This window comes from Ceratotherium simum, chromosome 9, assembly GCF_057802395.1.
Source record: "Ceratotherium simum simum isolate JZ-2026a chromosome 9, ASM5780239v1, whole genome shotgun sequence".
In the NCBI taxonomy this organism is placed as follows: domain Eukaryota; kingdom Metazoa; phylum Chordata; class Mammalia; order Perissodactyla; family Rhinocerotidae; genus Ceratotherium; species Ceratotherium simum.
In genome coordinates this window covers 22063243-22081809 of record NC_141908.1, presented here as the reverse complement: position 1 = coordinate 22081809, position 18567 = coordinate 22063243, and the positions used below count along the sequence as shown (strand labels likewise).

The following is an 18567-nucleotide window of genomic DNA, read 5'->3' as shown; positions in this document are numbered from 1 at the left end:
TCAATCAGGCTTGCCAGGTCCCTCAGCCGAAAGATCTGTCCTATGTCACACGATGTGAGAAGCCACGAAATAATCAATGGCAATAGAAACCACCACTGTTATTTAGTTTGCAACGAGGATCTCAACACTTCTGCTCTACTCCAGCCTGTAATATTTAGATTTTTTCTTTTTTTTTTGGTCGTTTTGGGTTAATGGAGCTATGCATACATGTTTTTGTTTTAATTTAATTTTTGAAGTCATATTATTGTCCAGTTGATTTGTCATTGTCCACTTGTCTGCAAGGCCTTCATAGGTAAGGATGGTGTCTTATTCGCCTTTGTGTCCCTAATATCTAAGCATAGTTCATGGCCTTGTAGCAGTTCTCAGTAAATGTTTGATGAATGAATGAATGACTAGACAGGTGAATGAGGCTCCACACTGCCGCAGCACATTTATAGCTCTGCTTGCTAGGCTAGATCTGTGATGTTGTGATATGTAGAATATAGATTTTTTTTCTTATTTCGTGAGCTTCTTTTATTTTAATATCCAAAAATGATGAATTATTTAATTCTTCATTTGCTTATGTCATTAGCTATATTTGGACTGTATATTAATGTTTAGAATTAAATTATTTGCATATATTCCAAGTTATTATTATTTTTTTTTTACTCCATGAGAGAAACTAAAAGCAGAACATGAAATGCTTCTTTTGAACATTGTAAATGGTGAACTATAAAAAGAAACATCAGAGGCTAGCTCCATGGCATAATGGTTAAGTTTGGTGTACTCCTCATCGGTGGCCTGGGTTCACAGGTTCAGGTCCCAGGCGCTGACCTACACCACTCGTCAGCCATGCTGTGGTGGGGACCCACATACAAAATAGAGGAAGATTGGCACAGATGTTAGCTAAGGGTGAATCTTCCTCAGCAAATAAAAGAAAAGAAAGAAAGAAACATGATTTCAATCTTCACCGTGAAAAAGAATAAAATAAGAAGACCTGTATTTTGGATGCCACAAATGATTGCATTATTATTTTCCTCCTGTAGGAGCCTCATGTCACCCAAATATCACTGTGTGTTTATCACTTGTGTGTTTTCTGTTTAAGGTCAAGAGGAAAAAATGTTTAAACTGAAATGCCTTCTAATCAGTGAAATGCCTGCCATGTTATTCCCCTGTCTTTCCTGAGATTCACAGGTAATGGACTGAGTGAGTGCCCTCAGTTCCTGGTTTCAACCTGACTTCTAAGCTTCTTTTTGAAATGAAAAAACAAAACACGTCCTTCATGTAAGCAACACTCTCTGCTATTGGTTTGATTTGGATACCAGGAAGCACTTGCACTGGTCTTAAATTAAGTTGGTGAAGGAATGTTTGCTCATTTAAATTCATCCCTTATGAGGAACTAAACTTAGACTATGGTGTTTTCATAAGAGAAATATTTCATGTCAGTCAAATTTATTATTTTGTCTTGACATTATAAACTGTATTGTTAACTATTTGTGATTTAAAATTATTGCTCTTGGGCCGGCCCAGTGGCTTAGCGGTTAAGTGCGCGCGCTCTGCTACTGGCGGCCCGGGTTCGGATCCCGGGCGCGCACCGACGCACCGCTTCTCCCGCCATGCTGAGGCCGCGTCCCACATACAGCAACTAGAAGGATGTGCAACTATGACATACAACTATCTACTGGGGCTTTGGGGAAAAAAAAGGAGGAGGATTGGCAATAGATCTTAGCTCAGAGCTGGTCTTCCTCAGCAAAAAGAGGAGGATTAGCACGGATGTTAGCTCAGGGCTGATCTTCCTCACCAAAAAATAGAATAAAATAAAATTATTGCTCTTTTTTTTTCCTCTGTAGTTCAAGCAGCTGTCCTCAAAACCTTGAATGTTTTTCCTGTTTTATTTTTTAAGCGAAGAATTCTGCTTGGGCTAAAGAGGCAGATGAAAGACAAAATGTAGAGAAACCTCTAATTCTTGAACTTATATTAAAATCTGTGTTTTTTTTTTAAAAATTTATTCTTTGAATATCTTGTATGTTCAGGATCCATTATTAGAAAATTCAAAAACATATTGATAAAGTATATAAAAGAAATTTGATGAACATAAAGGAATATGTAAAGTATTATCATTAATAATAACTTGACTAAGCAAACCTGAAAATTTAGGATCGGATGAACTGACATAAGGAATTGTGGCGTTTGGTAAGAGAAGTAGAAGTAAAAGTGAGAATTCAAAACTACTTTTCTTTTATTCTATTTTAGTATATAATCACAGAGTGCTCCTTAACCTTGCTGACCACAATGCGTAATTTTCTATTTTAAAAAAATTCCCTTCTTAGTCTGACTTCAAGTGCAATGTTTTGTATACTGACTTCTCTTATTCTTAGGTTTGCAGTAACAAGCCATCTTTGATTTCTAAAAGCAAATCCAATAGTCAGTAAGTAGAAGTTCCATTTTCACTATTTAGATATGGCAATTTCTACTTCCTCCTGTAATAGATGCATTTTCCACAGTATATTATTGTGTGTGTGTAAATCTCAAATGCAGGCATTTTCCATTTCTAGCCCATTTCTGTCCCTTTCAGTAATACATCTTTCTAGCTGGTACATAATTTTTGTGCACCTTTTTGTTGTTTTACTGTCATTCTTGTACAACGATTGAACCGTGATGGGGAGGCAGCCCAGGAAGTGTCCTCGTTGGGCAACAGGATGCCTCATTGCAGTGCTGACCTGTAGAGGATATAAATGAGGATACCGGACTAGTGTTTAATGAGCACTCACTCCCAGCACTGTGCTAAGAGCTTCACAGCAGTCCTCACAATGTCCTCCGAGATTGGTATAACTGTTTCATTCCCGTATTACAGATGAGGAAACAGACTAGAAGGTGAAGCAAACCTTAATGGTTCATCACCCTTCTTCCTTGCTGACACACTGTAGTGTCACTAGCACCTAGCACCGTGCCTGGCACATAGCAGCATCCATAAAACTTTGGATAGATGGATACATGAAGTAACTTACCCTGATAAATGACAAAGCTATAAAAGAATGCATGCATCTGATTCTAAACCCATTCCCCTAACCTCAAAAATCATGTCAGAGAAGAGATTAAAATCATCCTAGAGAAACAAGTCCAGAAACCATGAGCCGATGATCGCAGCAAGGGGTGCCTGAGGGCGAGAGGATTAAGAGCTAGGGGAGGTGTGGAGGTAAAAACAAGTCTGAGGCAGCGTAGATGAAGGCAGTTAGCTGGAATTGGGGAAAAGAGAGTCAGTTGGTATCCATAAATGGGTTTTATGAGAGGTTGGCATACAGTTTTGTGGTCAAGCTGAGTTGACTTGAAGAAGGGAAGGTACTTTCTCAGCCCTCCTTCTCAGGACACTGTCCCAGGAAGGATGGGCCCAGCCAGAGTTTGCCTGATTTCAGATAAAATGACTTAAAGTGTGCTGATGTGTGTCTGTGGTGAGATTTATAGCCACCTTTCTGACCCGCACTCTTCCTAGAGCTAGCCAGGGTACAGCAGGGCCTCCAACCTCACAGTGGTGCCATATTCCAGAGAGGATCTGTCAACACCACGATGGTCTCACAGCCGTGGGAGGGGCAAGGTCACAATCTGGGGCAAAGTGTACCATGTGGGGCCCCCCAGCGGCCTTTGGGATTGCATTCAGAGCTTCGGTTGGACCTTCAGTGGTCGTCTACAGTGGTCCATCCAGATAGTATCAAAGCACAGTCCCAGAGCTAGGGTATGTGCTTCTTTGACTGCTTGTCCTAATAAATCAGGCCCTCCTCAAACTCTGTGCCCAACAACAACCAGCCCCAGAACAGTCGCCATGTCAGCAATGTTCATTAGGCAAGGCCACCAATTTTCTCTCCCTGTCAGATCTCCATTAGGCTTAATAGGAATCAAATTGTCATAACCTTGTCAAGCCTGAGGATGTAGGATAAATGTGCATGAATGTTCATCACAGCACTGCTTATGACAGCAAATAATTAAGGACAACATAAATGTCCATCAAGAGAAGAATGCTCAGATAACTTGAGATGTATCTTCATAGTGGGGTGTTTAACCCTGGGTGGGCAGGAAATATAATGTACTTGATGAACCCCTAATTTGGGTTCGCATCTGTACATTTAAGGAGAAGCTTCTTGCAAGGTTTAAAACAAAAAGATACCCACAAGGCCAGGCACTGCGTCTATCATATAGTCACTTGTCTTTGGTGTCTCCTGGCATGAAAATACCTTTCTTTGTAGGGAATCTACTTGGGGAAAAAAAATTAAAGGAATTATGCGGGGCCGGCCCCATGGCTTAGCGGTTGAATGTGCACGCTCCGCTACTGGCGGCCCGGGTTCGGATCTCGGGCGCACACCGACGCACCGCTTCTCCGGCCATGCAGAGGCAGCGTCCCACATACAGCAACTAGAAGGATGTGCAACTATGACATACAACTATCTACTGGGGCTTTGGGGAAAAAAAGGAGGAGGATTGGCAATAGATGTTAGCTCAGAGCTGGTCTTCCTCAGCAAAAAGAGGAGGATTAGCATGGATGTTAGCTCAGGGCTGATCTTCCTCACAAAAAAATAAAATAAAAAATAAAAATAAAGGAAGTATGTGGTGGCACGGGGACCTTCTGTGGTGTAAAGACAATGCTAATAACAGAATTCCCATGTGAAATTGATGGTGGGAATTATTCAGTGATAAGGGGGTCATGGGGCTTTAAGTAAGAGAGGCCAAGGGTGAGTAGGGTGTGAGCAACAGAGAACAGTAGTCTTCTGTTGCCTTCCTATATGCTTAGTTCAACATTTTTGTTTGCAAGAGATTTTAGCTTCCTGAGGATTAGAAATATCCTTACCCGTCGGGGCAGTCTTGGTCGGGCAGTCAGCTGGGCATACTGGACAGGGCTTGGTCACCAAAGCTTCCTGTTGCCCTGAGAGCTGTCACAGACTGACCCTAAACCCAGATACAGGTCGCCTTTAGTTCTCTGTGTGACTGGATCCAGGTACAATGAAGGAGCATGGAAAGACTTGGCCAATTTCTCCCCAAGGGAGGTTCATAGTTGCAGAAGTTTTATTCCCAGTTACCTGCAGGCAAAGTGAACTGCCCCTTCACAGTACACAGGTGGTTCTTCTATCTAATAGCTTGTCCTTTCTTGAGGTCCCAGTGGGGAATAAGCACAGCAGATACTAGAGGAACTGGTGAGAGCCATGAAGTCTGCATAGGTTCCTGGGCCTTCTCCATTATTATGTCAAAATTGATGATACTGGAGAATTTGGTGGCTTGGCTGCTATTGCATGCTTAATGTGCAGCATCCTCTTACCTTCCTAGAATGGGCCCAAGGTGCCAGCTTAGTCCAATCAAACAGCCACTCAAGGAGGAAGAAGTCACTTATGTGCTGCCACCTTCCTCATCTCCTACCCATGACTATCAGCACTACCACTAGAATCTTAGAGTCTGTGGATGGTGATTTTAACCATCTTGTGGTGTCCAGCCATGTTGTCCCATGGGAGTAGAATGTCTGTATAGTTACCAAGTGGACTTATGACCCTTTAATCATTTTGTAATTATTAAGTATATGAAATTTAATAAATAAAACATGATAGACACAATAAAAGCACTTTCCTGCTGTCCTGGCCTCCCCATAATTCAGTTCTCCTCTTTCCCACCTCAGAGGTAATAGCTGTCCTGATATTGTAGAGTGTCTTTGCCTGGCATGTTACATACTTTAATACGTATAACTAAATTTATTATAATATTTAGGACTATTCTTTGTGTTTTAAAAATGTACATGATCCATATCATACAATGAACATCCATTTGCAGCTGTTTAACCCAACATTATGTTTCCAAGATTTTTCCATTTCGATACATGTAATGTATTTCCTTTTTACTGCTGTAGTGTGTACCACTCTATAAATATACCACAGTTTATTTATCCATTCTCTTCTTGATGTGCTTTCAGAGTTCTCTGATTTTTTGCCTGCTTTTAGAAAGTATTATGTGATTAACTTCCTTGTATAAGACTTCAAATCCATAAGGAAGAGGTGCAAAGAATCCAGTTCAAAAAAAAGAAAAAAAGACAAAAGCTACACATAGGCAATACACGAAATGGAAACTTGAGTGGCCAAGATGCACTTGAAAGCATGTGCGACCTCGTTAACTATCACTAGCCAAAAGATTCTATTCTATATCCATCTGTGTGTTAGGAGATTTGAGTAGGTCGACACTCTTATGCACTACTGGTGAGAGTGTAAATTGGTACAACCACTTTAGAAGGCAATTTGTTAGCATCCAGTGCAAACCCTTTGATCTCCTTGGTCCCGTTTTAGGGAATGACTCTTCATGCTACTTCTCCTTTCTAGCATAAGACAAGACGCATTATTCATTCCATTTTCCCAGCAAACTAGGTGCCTGGCATGCTCAGCTACATTTGTGACCAAAACAATGAGCAGGCAGTCTGAGAGGGTTCTCTGACAGTCTTGGGAGCAGCCAGAGAAGAGGGGTAGGTGAGAATCAGGCTGGCCTATCATCATTGCAGCAGCTGTAGCTGTTTCCATAGCTTTGCCAACCACACATGGGAAGGTGACAGCTGGGCGCACATTTCTGCGCTTGCACACAAAGGGCTGCATGGCTAAGCGTCCTGGACTCTCCAGGATCATATGACCACTTAATTGTCCACTGCATATGAGCATGGAGATAGGAAGAAGACTCTGGAAGCAGCAGTCTGCACTCAAAGATCCCCCACCCAACCAGGGAAGAGGTGAGCCTGAGTGGTTGGTCCTCACGGGGTGAGCCTGGAGCCAGGAAGGGCTCTGCCCCTCACTCCATGGAAGAAGCCAGACCTTAAGGACTATAGTTGTGCCCAAGAGTGACTGGGAACTACGTTCAGGTTGGTCCGTAAAGCAAGGGAAGCTCAAGAAGAGGAAGAGGTGGGAACACCTGAAGGGGAGAGACCTAGGGAAGGTGCCAGCGAGGAGTAGCAGGTTAAGGGCTTCAGTACCTGTAGAGAGGATCAGATGGACAGCTGCCCAATGCCAACACACTGGGCTAATCAAAGAAAAGATTAGTCTCAGAGGTGGTTTGGGACACTGGTAGAACAGCCAGTTTAGACAAGCCTCTAATGACTAATGTGAAACGGTAGGACCAGGACCAAAGATAGCAATAAATATCTGTCCTCCCTCTCTCCCTCTGAGAAAGCCTTTTCTTCATCCTTTTCTTTTTTAACTTTTCTTTCTTTTGACAGAAAAGAGATCCATTATTAAGCCAACCGTCACTTCACAGATTATTTATCTGTACTAGTTAGAGGAAAAAACTTGTTGCCTATTTTATTTATGGAGAGAAAATTCTTTTTTTTTTTTTAAAGTGCATTCTATATAGGCACAACACATCCATAACATTGTATCCACTGAAAACATATAATTTTTATCATGGCCGAGTCACTCCTCTTCTAATAATGTTCATAAAGAGAGTAGGATATTTAAAGACATGGTAAGAAATAAATTAAGTAACAGGATAGCTTCAGTCATTTTTATAACAGTTTCATTGAGATATAATTCATAGACCATAAAATTCACCCTTTCAAAGTGTACAATTCAGCAGGTTTTAGTGTATTCACAGAGTTGTGCAAGCATCACTACTATCTAATTTTAGAACATTTTTATCACCCCAAAAAGAAATCCCAGACCCATTAGTAGTCACTCTCCATCTCCCTCCCCGCCCTCCAGCTTTGGACAACTCTTCATTTACTTCTGTATGGGTTTGCCTATTCTGGACATTTCATACGGATGGAATCATATAATATCTGGTTGTTTGTGACTGGCTTCTTTCACTTAGCATCATGTTTTCCAGCTTCATCCATGTTATAGCAGATTGCAGTACTTCATCCCTTTTTATGACTGAATAATATTCCATTTATGGTCATACTACATTTTGTTTATCCATTCACCAGTTGATGGACATTACTTTCAGTCTTTTTCAGCTAGAAGCAGATCTTGCCCAGATGACTCTGATTTCAGAGGGATACATCATGGCAAATATAAATCCATTTCTCCTTGCCTTGGGAGACCTTATTTAACTGATGCAGCCTAACTGCCTTTGTCACAAGCAGCCAAAAGAACTACTTTGACGCTATTGTAACCCTCTTGAAATATATTTCCAAATATTTTCTTTTGGCAAGTTTTTTGAAATGCAAGTTACAAATATTTACTAGAAAGAATAGTCCTGCAAATAAGAATTGATCTCACTAAATATACAAATATGCACAGATTTAGAAGTGAAAATGCATGATAAAAATATTATTGTTGTTTGTGTTTGCCATATCCAAGACCAAATAATATTTGTTACTTTGAATCACTACCATCTGTCTATTGTCACGTAATCCATTCTGTTCAAGGTCGGTCTCTATGCCTCCTGGAGACCTTTGGAACTTGAGCTTCAAAAACACTTTATTGACTTTGCAAAACTTGAGTCAGGATTTAAATTTGGTCACTATTTCTTTTTATTTGGGTTCATTGAATAAAGTTGACTTGCTCTGGGCCCAACAGCAAGAGTGGATGCCTCCAGTTTCAGCCAAGTGGCAGATTTGCTTTGCTCATCCGTGTGTCCTGCTGGTGTCTTACTCATACTCCTGTCACATTCGTACATCGTGGGATCCACTGTTGTCAGTGGACACTCATGCTGTGTTGGGAATCTTGGGAAGAAACCTTTAATCTCATTTTATCTCACTCTACAATTATACCAGAGTTTTTTGAAATGAATATTCAGCAAAAATATTAGTGAGAAAATTCCTGTCAAAAAAACATTAATACTTTCCCATGAGACCCAAATTCGTCTCTTAATTATCAGAAGCAACCACCGTTTTTTTCAATATGCTTTATTAAAAAGCTTTCACTTCATCCCAGGATTCCTCAATATTTTAACTTATGTAGGTTCCAGAAAAAATCCGCATCTTCTTCAGGGCTCCAGCCGCACATCACAGAGGAGCCCCTGAAGACAGAGTCAAGTGTTAGCTCAGAGGCATCTCACATCTGTGAGGCTGGCTATCAGACACCCAGCTCTGAAGTTGTTGAGGATAAATAAAACAATCTGAGTTCTGAGGCCAACACTCATTATTCCTGGAATTAGTACCTTAGTAATCAACTGGTTCAATTTGAGCCAAATTTTGTGTTGATCTCTTCCATTTGGAATGCCGACAGTTGGCTAGAATTATGGGCTAATGGTGGCGTGGGGTTGACTTCGCAGGCCCACTGAATAGAGAGCAATATGTTGTCTTCTGTGGAAGGTGTGGCTGTGAATTAGCAACGGTGCATTTTACCATGGTAACATTCTCCCCTTTAACGCCCAAATCAAGTGCAATACAGGGCTTTCTCTGCTTTGGCGATCCTCTGCTTCTGTCTCTTCTGCATCTAGTTATTTATATAAGGGCAGGAAGGAAATAGAAGGAAATGTAGTTGACATCCAGTCTTTCCTAGCAGCAATCCAGAATAGAATTATATGGAACCACTGCAGAAATACACAATATACTAAGTACCTTGCTTTCACATCAATTTTTGCTACTTTTGTTGCTTTAATCTAGATGTTTTCATGTTAAATTAGGACATTTGAGCCTAGGTTATTTCACTTTAGGACTCCAAGTAACTTATGAGTGGTACTGCTTCTCCAGATACGGAAATTAGTTAAAAGACAAGAGGTGCCATCCCCAATTAAGAAATAAGGTTATTTGTTTATCTCTTCCAGAAATCACTGGGATTTGGATCATACAATTTCAGAACTTCATTAGTGAGAAGCATGAAAAAAAAAAGTGGGGGATAATTTTCTATTTTTCTAGCATTCTCGAAAATCACTTCAAAGAGAAGTTAAGCAAAGGCAGCTCTCAGGGACTCTGGCCTAACATTTCTTCCCCACTGTTTTGAACTCCCCAGTGCTCCTCCCTGTCTGAGTAGCGAGTGAATGAGTATGTCCAAGCCTGTACAGACCATCCATCTCTTGGGCCCGTGGTATCCACAGCTCTGCCAGCACTGTCTTGGCCAGAGATGATACTGCCTCTGAACATCATGCTGCTGTGGACTAATTCCCTCTGTGAGCTTCACTTGTTCCCATCCACAACAATGCTGAACCGTCAACAGCATTCATGGAGAATCAGGCCAAGTTGTCAAACAAAGGTGTTTTCATTCCCTTTCTGAGATCTGTTAAGTGGATTTCTGTTTTGTTATATTTTAAAATAATTCATTTTCACCAGGAGTTGATACAATGCCTATTACTTGCCAGGAAAATCTGGAGGGGGAGGCGGGAGACAAGGGGATTGTCCCAACATGGCTCTTCACTCTAATGATCTGTTTCAAGGCATATTTTTTCCCACCCAACCCCCACTCACATCTCTACTTATATTGGCTGTTTAAAAGTACAGGAGGAATCAGGGCTTGTTTCCAACGCTACTTTAGCACAATTTGCAGTATGGCTTCATGCACATCATTTCAGATCTGTTACCTACCCTCCCTTTCCCCCTTAAGCCCCATTGTGAACTAATTCATACTGTGATCTATAAAGCAAGCAAGAGACTTTAAACTTTATAAAGCGATAAGAATTAAAATTTTGGATGATAAAAGTTATTACACATGAGTGAGTTTTTCTCTCCAAATCAAGGAAATAAATTAGGTTCCCTGCTTTGTAGCATATGTTATCCTCAGAATTGCCTTCATATAATTATAACTCTGTTTATTAAAAAGAATTATGTAACAATATGGTTGATTTATTCTGATGTGATTGGCTTAGTAACTTAATTGGACTAAGCAATATACCCAAGATAAAATTAATTTAATTAGCTGATTCATTTCAGGCTGCCTAGAACCCCTCATCACACTTTGATCTAATCTTCTGAAAAGGTGTGCAAGCAAACAAGCGAAGTTCAAGAACAATTGGACACCTGTGTGGCATATTGATTAAGAGAGGAAGCAGAAAAACAGAGCACCTCCAGCCAGAAAGTTGAAAAATAATACTTTACCTCCTGCTCTTAACTCTTTTTTTCAAAGGACAGACTTTGTTAAAGACTCCTGTAGTTCTAGGGCCCTTTCTTCCTCAGTTACTAACATCTACTCCTGAGTTGCCTCTCCCTTTTCTACTGCCGTCTTGCAGGCACGGTCTCCAGCGGGTCAGGCCATTCCTGCTGTCAGGGCCCTAATGTGAAGACCTGAGCATGGGCTTGAGCCCAGCGTGGGCCGGTCTGCATGATTCTTTTCTGTAGATATAGAAAGCCATTGTGCAAACTTGTGCCATTTCACACAAGAGGATTTTAGTAAACAAATATAGATGGATGAGGGCAAAATTACCCCAGCAATTACAAAAGCAATGTCAGTCTATACATCCAAATAATTCTAGGGTCAAGAACTACCTCTTCCCACCTTCCCACCTGCTTCTGGTTTTTTTTTTTTTTTTTTTGCTTCTCATTCTAATCAATCCTGTACAATGCCACTATATTTTATATATATATGTGTGTGTGTGTGTGTGTATATATATATATATGACTATGTGTATTTTTTTTTGTTTCTTTACATATACATACAGATCTTACCTCATTCTAGAAAAGGACTTGACGCAGCTTCACTCCTGCTAGGTTAATCTTGCATCATGCCTTTGATCAAATGTCATTTCCCTACTTGAGGGCAGATGGCTTTTCATCAACTAATCTGCAGAGGAAAGTCACAGTTGTTGAAACTGGCATCCAAGTGCCTCTGTGACCTGCTCCCACCATGTTCCTCTGGCCTTGCTTAACGTGATCCCACTGTGGGGACCTTGTGTGGCAGGTCATTGCCATTTCCTCCGTTGGCCATTCCCTTCCTCCTCCTTTGTGCCCTCCACACCGTAGCTCATCTCATATTCTATGTCCAAAATAGTTCCTCACCACGTTTCATTGCTGTTTCCCACATGAAGCCTTTCCTAATCATTGCAGCCAGTAATTTTTTCTCCCTCTTCAGAGTGTGTGTGTGTGTGTGTGTGTGTGTGTGTGTATAAAATTTAGGTGTCAAATATGTCTGCTAGTGTCACTTACACAGGGGCTTTGGCCCTCCTTCTCTCCCCAGTTCCTCTTAGTACAGCAACCCAATATGGAATCTAAGATGGAATGTAAGATGGAATTCGATAATCACTTGTTGCATGAATGAAAGCACATTATTATTATTATTATTATTACTATTATTATTATTGTGATGGTGGTGGTGGTTGTGGTTATTATTGTTGTTATTTTGTTTTTATTATTGACACAGTGCTTTGTAGTTTCTGCCCCTTAGGCAATAAAACATTGTCCATGGAAATGGTAATTGCAATCTTATTCACCATCCTACATGGAATATGGACTTTAACCCATTGTTTTAAGAAGTTTCTCCTCTTAAAAAAAAGACCCTGCTTCCCAGGAGTTCATTAATTATTAGCGCCTAGATGTCTTTCAGGGTTTGCTGACTCCAATTGTAACTGTCTAGTGAGTCTGTGAGTTGCAATCAGACAAGGTCTCTGAGGATGGTGTTATAGGTCTGTCCATCCCCAAAGAAGCTGATGAGAGACAGAATTCCCGATTCACCCGATTCTGCCCCCTTTGATGCTGTAGCACGTGTGGCATGAGCAATAACATATTTCCCACAAGCAGCGCTAACCGGGCAGAGCAAGCGGAGTGAATTCAGACAGTCTCCTCGGTTTGGACTCTTTGTTTCAGTGTAGAGGGATCAGAGTTGCACTGCACTGCATTGAACTTGGATACTCTGATTTCCTTTGTTGTAGGAACAAAACTGTAAAAGAGAGAAGAGAACAGAGGTGCTTCTATAATGAGCATTGAAGTGATCAAGGAAATCTATATTGGACAAAAGACCCATTTATCAGTGCCATGAAAATCCTTTGAATAACCACAAAGTTTTTTTCTTAGTCTTTTATCCTTGTGGACTGAGGTAATAGGTATATCTCTAAAGGCTAGTTAAAGATTTTTGCACACAATGAGGGGAGATGAAAATATGTTTTCCAAAATATAATGAGAAATAGTAATTACCATTTGGGAGTGAGTCCATTAAGTGTCATACGTTATTCCAAGTGTTTTCTTTTCATCATTTTATTTAATTATAAGAACAACCCCATGAGCTACATATCATTCCCATTTTACAGATGAAGAAAATGAGTTCTAGAAAGTAATGAAGTCAAATTTGGAAGCCCAGACCTAATCCAAACTCTGCTTTCTTTCTTCTGCCCTGGACTATGTCTACATATGAGAATGAAGATGTTCTGTTTCGTGAGACAATAAAGCAACTCCTTTTTGTTGATCACGAGGTTATTAACCACAAATTAGACTGGCAATGTCTTTCAGAAGATGACATACTACGTAATGATTTAAAGAAGTGCTCCATTTATTAGTTGCCTGAAAATCATGTATTTTACAGATACTGATTAGGATACCAGATATTTCAAGGGCTGGAGAGAGCATCCAGTTCTGACTAATCCAAACCCACTTCTCTTGACTTGAGAGAGAATGTCTCAGAGAGGCTGAGACGTTCCAGGGACAGAATGACTCTGAAATACATATTAAAATGTGTGGGGATTAGAGACATGGGAAAGTGAGAAATGAGGATACCATAATAGGAGTTTTAGATCCATACCAGGATCTAGAACTTCCTACAAAAATCAGTCTCAACATTCAGGCCTTTTCTTATTCACAGAATCATAGGGGACTAACGACCTTTTAAGTCATAAAAACCAACATCTCCAAGTTCAGACATCCATTATCATGGATTTTCCAGAATAGCACCATATTTATGTTTAAACACAGCTTATTGCCGGACACAACCTCCTTTCCTGCCTGACCTCAAACTACTGACTTCACCAAGATTTTATTCTTGGCCTTCTTCTCACTTGGTAAAATCCTCTCTACCACACCCCAGATCACCCACCCACTATCAAGACTTTAATTACCACTTACAAACTGATGACCTCTAAAGCTACATCTCTGACTTTGACCATTTTTCTGATTTCCATCTTTTTATTCTGCATCTTTGTCAAGATGCTTCTGAGCCACCACAAACTCAGTTTATTCCACACACTGAATCCTCTGTCTCCTCTTATCCCTGAACACGCCTTGTTCACCATATTGCCTCCCTTTGTTAGTGGTACCATCAGCCATCCAAGCAACCAAATATAAATCCCTGGAATCATCCTGGGTGCATTTCTCCTTCACCCTACTTCCCCATCCCCATCAGCTGACCAAGTACTATTCGTTCTACCTTTTCCAAATCTCCCACTGCTACTATCATCTCCCTCTAGCTTATTGCTGTCACCTTTCTAACTGGCGTTCACTCCCTCTATCCTACTGGAAGTATGTATTTACTTGTTAAGATTCAGCTCAAGCACACCGTCCTCCATAAAGCTTTTCTGGCTTGGCCATTTTTTCCTGTCTACCACCTACCACATTGAATACTTACTTTGCTTATCTCATTGCCTCTCCTTTACAGTACAGGCATGAGAGCCAAGACTGATCCCTCTTTATCTTTGTATTCCCAATGCTCAGAACATGATAGGTAGTTCAGCTTTTATTGAATTGAATATCCTCAAGCTGACTTCTGCTTCTCAGTAACTTCCATGCATTCTAGACCTACCCTTTACAACCACCCAAAATGTCTCCTTCTTCTTTTACTTGATATTTCTTCTGATATTTACAAACAGAATTCCTATTTTCCCTGAAATCTCTTTTCCTGATGTATAACTGCAAATTCTTCCACTATTCCTGACCATTCAGGACACTTCCAAATCCCAATCAACATCTTCTGGAGACAACTCTTTTAGAATCAAGTATGAATGTCAAGATGTGGTCTGAGCTGTGTGGTGCAGTAACCTCCTTTGATGGCCCAGTATGATCTGCTCCTATAATGCAGCCAGAAGTTCTGAGAGCTGTCTTAGATGTCGTATCCCCTTGTTGGCTTACTGTAGCTAGAAGACAATTAAACATACAGATATTTTTTCACATGAAATGACAGTTTCTGAAGAAAATTTTTTCAAGTTTAAGTGTAAGACTTCACATTTCTCTCCATTAATTTCAACTCTTTCTATCTTGCCTTTCAAGATCTTTTTGATTCTTGGTTCTGTAATCCGACATATTAATAATCTCTCCTAACTTTGAGTTACCTGCAGATTTGATAAATGGTTTCCCTCTTGATTTATACAAAAATGAAATATGTAAATGTTCATTCAACCCCTGTGTAAAGTGATGTTCTCTCTAAATCTCTGTAACTTTCCATGCTTTCTTTCTAAGTTACCCCCACTTACCAAAATGGCCTTCTGTTTATCTTGATTTCTTTAAGTACCCTTATCACTGGATCATTCATACTAAAGAATCTCATAGAAATTTTTCAGTCAATAGAAGAATCATCTTTAAGGAAATCTCTCATTCAAATCAGTTCGTTATAGGCCATGTAGATATAGGGAATGAGAAAATTCTTAGGACATACAATATAGGTTACTTCGGTTAATTCACTTTTCTAAAGTTCTCAAAAAAAAGAGAAGAAAATGCCATGTAAGGTATGTGAAGGATTTGTGCAAGTCAAACAGGACAAGAAATGATTTAAGAGCAAGAAGTCACAGAAGCCACACAAAAAGGGGGAAATGTAGTCAATTTTAGAAGTTTATTTTGTACAATACCAAATATTTGTGATTTGCCTCAGAGTTAATCTGGAGGTTTTAGCTGTAAGTCAAATGTGCCATGGCATGTATAATCAACAGCAAACCTCTACCCGTGGAGTAGGAAGAACAAGCAGTAGAACCAGGAAGAGCTGTATTGTTCAGAATTACGAAGGGCCAGTTATTAGGACTTCAGAATAAAAGGTCAAGGCTGCAAACTAGAATCAGAATACCAGCAGAAGGAACATTTAAAAGGCCCTAGGCTCAGAAAGAGATCAAAGAGATCATAGCACATGCTCATAAAGCCAAGGTGATAAGGCAGGAGAAGGGTGGCACCCGCATAGTGAAGTGAAGCTTTGAGGCACAGGAATCAGAAGGCAGGACCAACATACCTGAGAGAGCCTGAGGTTTCCCCTCATTTAGAAAGAAGTGTATAGCCTTGAGTCTGACATTGACGGAATTATAGAGGAGACCTTCTCCTGAAAAGAATCCAACTTTCACGGTTTAGCACAGTGTTCCAATTTTTTCTCCTGTCCTAACCGTGCAGATGCCCTTTAAAAGGTCCAATGGCACATGACACTCTTCCAGTGCTGTACATGTGACAGCTCACCTGAGGAGCTTCCCAACCTCCTTCTCTTCTCTATTTTCCATGGGCCAACTTTCTCTACGGGACTCTAAAAACATTTTTGATTGTCTGAGATGATTATATCCCTAATCACTGAGCCCTCCTTCTGACACAGCATGTGTGAGAACAGCAAACTTGGAAAGCAATGTACTCCCTAGTTTCTTATTTCCAATTTGACGTACTCTGGATTTAAACCAAGATGTCTGGGAGCAATCAACCAGTTCCTTAACCTGCTTTGCCACGTTAGTCACATTTTTCTTATTTTTGTTTCCTCTTAATTCACATACCCATCCACACCTGCCCACTCGTAGCGGCCTACGCAGACATCGTTTTCAGATTTTGGCAGAGGTGCCTACTCGCAGATCATAGGTTGAGGCAATGTATAACTCAAGAGAACAGAGAGAAATAGCTAGAAACAACTGTAAAACTTTTTAGGGAAAAAAAAAGGAGCTACTGTTTCAAAAGGAAGTGACTTTTAGGAATTGTGAAGCTGGACTTGTTAAGGCCATGCTGCCGCCTCCTCCTTGTGATAGTCTGATGGCCCTGCTCACTCTGAACCAAAATGCTGATCTTGGGTGCTGGGTCTCCAGCCCTGTCCTTGGGCGCTAAGCCTCAGTCCTCTCCAAGGGTTGACCTGTCTGGTTTCTAACAGATCTATATGCAAGTTTGCTTAAATCTTTAATCTTTAGTGTCCATAGACTTCTAAAGACTCAGCTGGTATCTATGGGAGAACTTGGAAACAACACCCCCAACCAAGTGCAGACAGTGATGAGTATTTTTAGCCCACGGTTTCATCACTCCTGACTTGTACCTTAAGTTGCCAAAGGCCTGGGGAGACTATGCCAAAAAGCAGACCATTTGCCACAGTGCTCTCCTCTAGAGGATTTATTTAACATTTGTGTTTCCTTGGTCGTCATTTCATCAGCTCCTGGATTAGAGCTGGCAAGAGCAGGTACTCAGTGAAAGTGCACTGCTTAAATTTAACCGAGCCTCTTCCTAAATCCAATCAGTTTAGTTTTAATGATTTTTTTTCAACAAGAACAGAGCAATACTGAACCCACAGTCATTTATCTATTCAACAAATATTCCACAGCCTCCTATTATGAGCACATAGAGCATGTCCTATGCAGGGTGAACAAACGAAAAGTGGTTCCTGCTCTTAAAAAGCAAGTAGTATCATGACAGAGGCAGAAACGGAATAATGAAAATAAATACTTAAATACTGTTAAATGTTTATGGAAGCTCTGAAGGAGAAGAACAGGCACTCTAAGACAAATGAAAAGGGACAATTTATATTGGTAATCAGAGGAGACCTCTCTAAGGAAGTGATGTCTAAGGTGAGGCCCAAAGATGATGATAAAGAGCAGAGGAAAGAGCATTCCAGAGAGAGAAAAGAACATATGTGAAGCCCCCAAGATGGTGTTACAGATATCAGCTGCTGTGTAACAAACCACCCCAAGCTTAATGGCATAAAACAACAACCAATTTATTGTGCTCATGGGTCCTGTGGGTCAGGAATCTGGATACGCTGCAGCCAGGATAGCTTATCTCTGCTCCACGAAGTATGGGGCATCAGCTGGGAAGACTCACAGTATCTGGGTAACTTGGATGGCTAGGGGCTAAAATCAGCTGGAGTTATTATGATTTCACTCCCATGTCTGGCTCTTGCGCTAGCATGACTCAAAAGCTAGGCTCAGCTGGGGCCAAGAACCCAAGCATCTACAAATGGCCTGTCCAGTGGCTTGGTCTTCCTCATAGCCTGGTGCCTCAGGGTAGTCATATTTCTTACGTAGTGGCTCAGGGCCTCAAGAGTGAACAACAGATGATGCTTAGCCTTTTATAACCTGGCCTCAGAAGTGTTATGGGCTGAACTAGGTCCCCCAAAATTCATGTGTTGAAGTCCTATCTTCCAGTACCTCAGATTGTGACTGCATTTGGAGATAGGGCTTTTAAGGAGGTAATTAAGGTAAAATGAGATCATATGGGTGGGCCCTTCCAATATGACTGGTGTCCTTATAAGAGGAAATTAGGGCACAGACAACACAGACCAAGGGACGACCATGTGAGGACACAGTGAGAAGGCAGCTGTCTACAAACCAAGGAGAGAGGCCTCAGAAGAAACCAACCCTGCCAGCACCTTGAGCTAGGACTTCCAGGCTCCAGAATGGTAAGAAAATAAATTTCTGTTAGTTAAGCCACCTGGTCTGTGGTATTTGTTACAGCAGCCCTAGCAAACTAATACATCACATAACATCACTTCTCGATGTACTCTATTGGTCAGAGTAGTCACAAACCCACCCAAATTCAAGCAGGGGAGATATGGACCCCACTTCTTCATGACA

The 18567-nt window shown here is 40.8% G+C and overlaps 1 protein-coding gene across 2 annotated transcripts in view; it reads left to right on the top strand.

The window, feature by feature from the left end:
- The window catches only part of NXPH2 (neurexophilin 2), a 111642-nt gene that overhangs the window by 37625 nt on the left and 55450 nt on the right, over positions 1 to 18567 (top strand). The window contains exon 1 of one of the 2 annotated variants that reach the window (XM_087435116.1): positions 14397 to 18392. The exons of the other annotated variant lie outside the window; for it this stretch is intronic. The gene's annotated coding sequence lies outside the window, so the exon portion shown is untranslated. Of the gene's footprint in view, positions 1 to 14396; positions 18393 to 18567 lie in introns of those variants that run through there. 2 annotated transcript variants of the gene reach the window in all.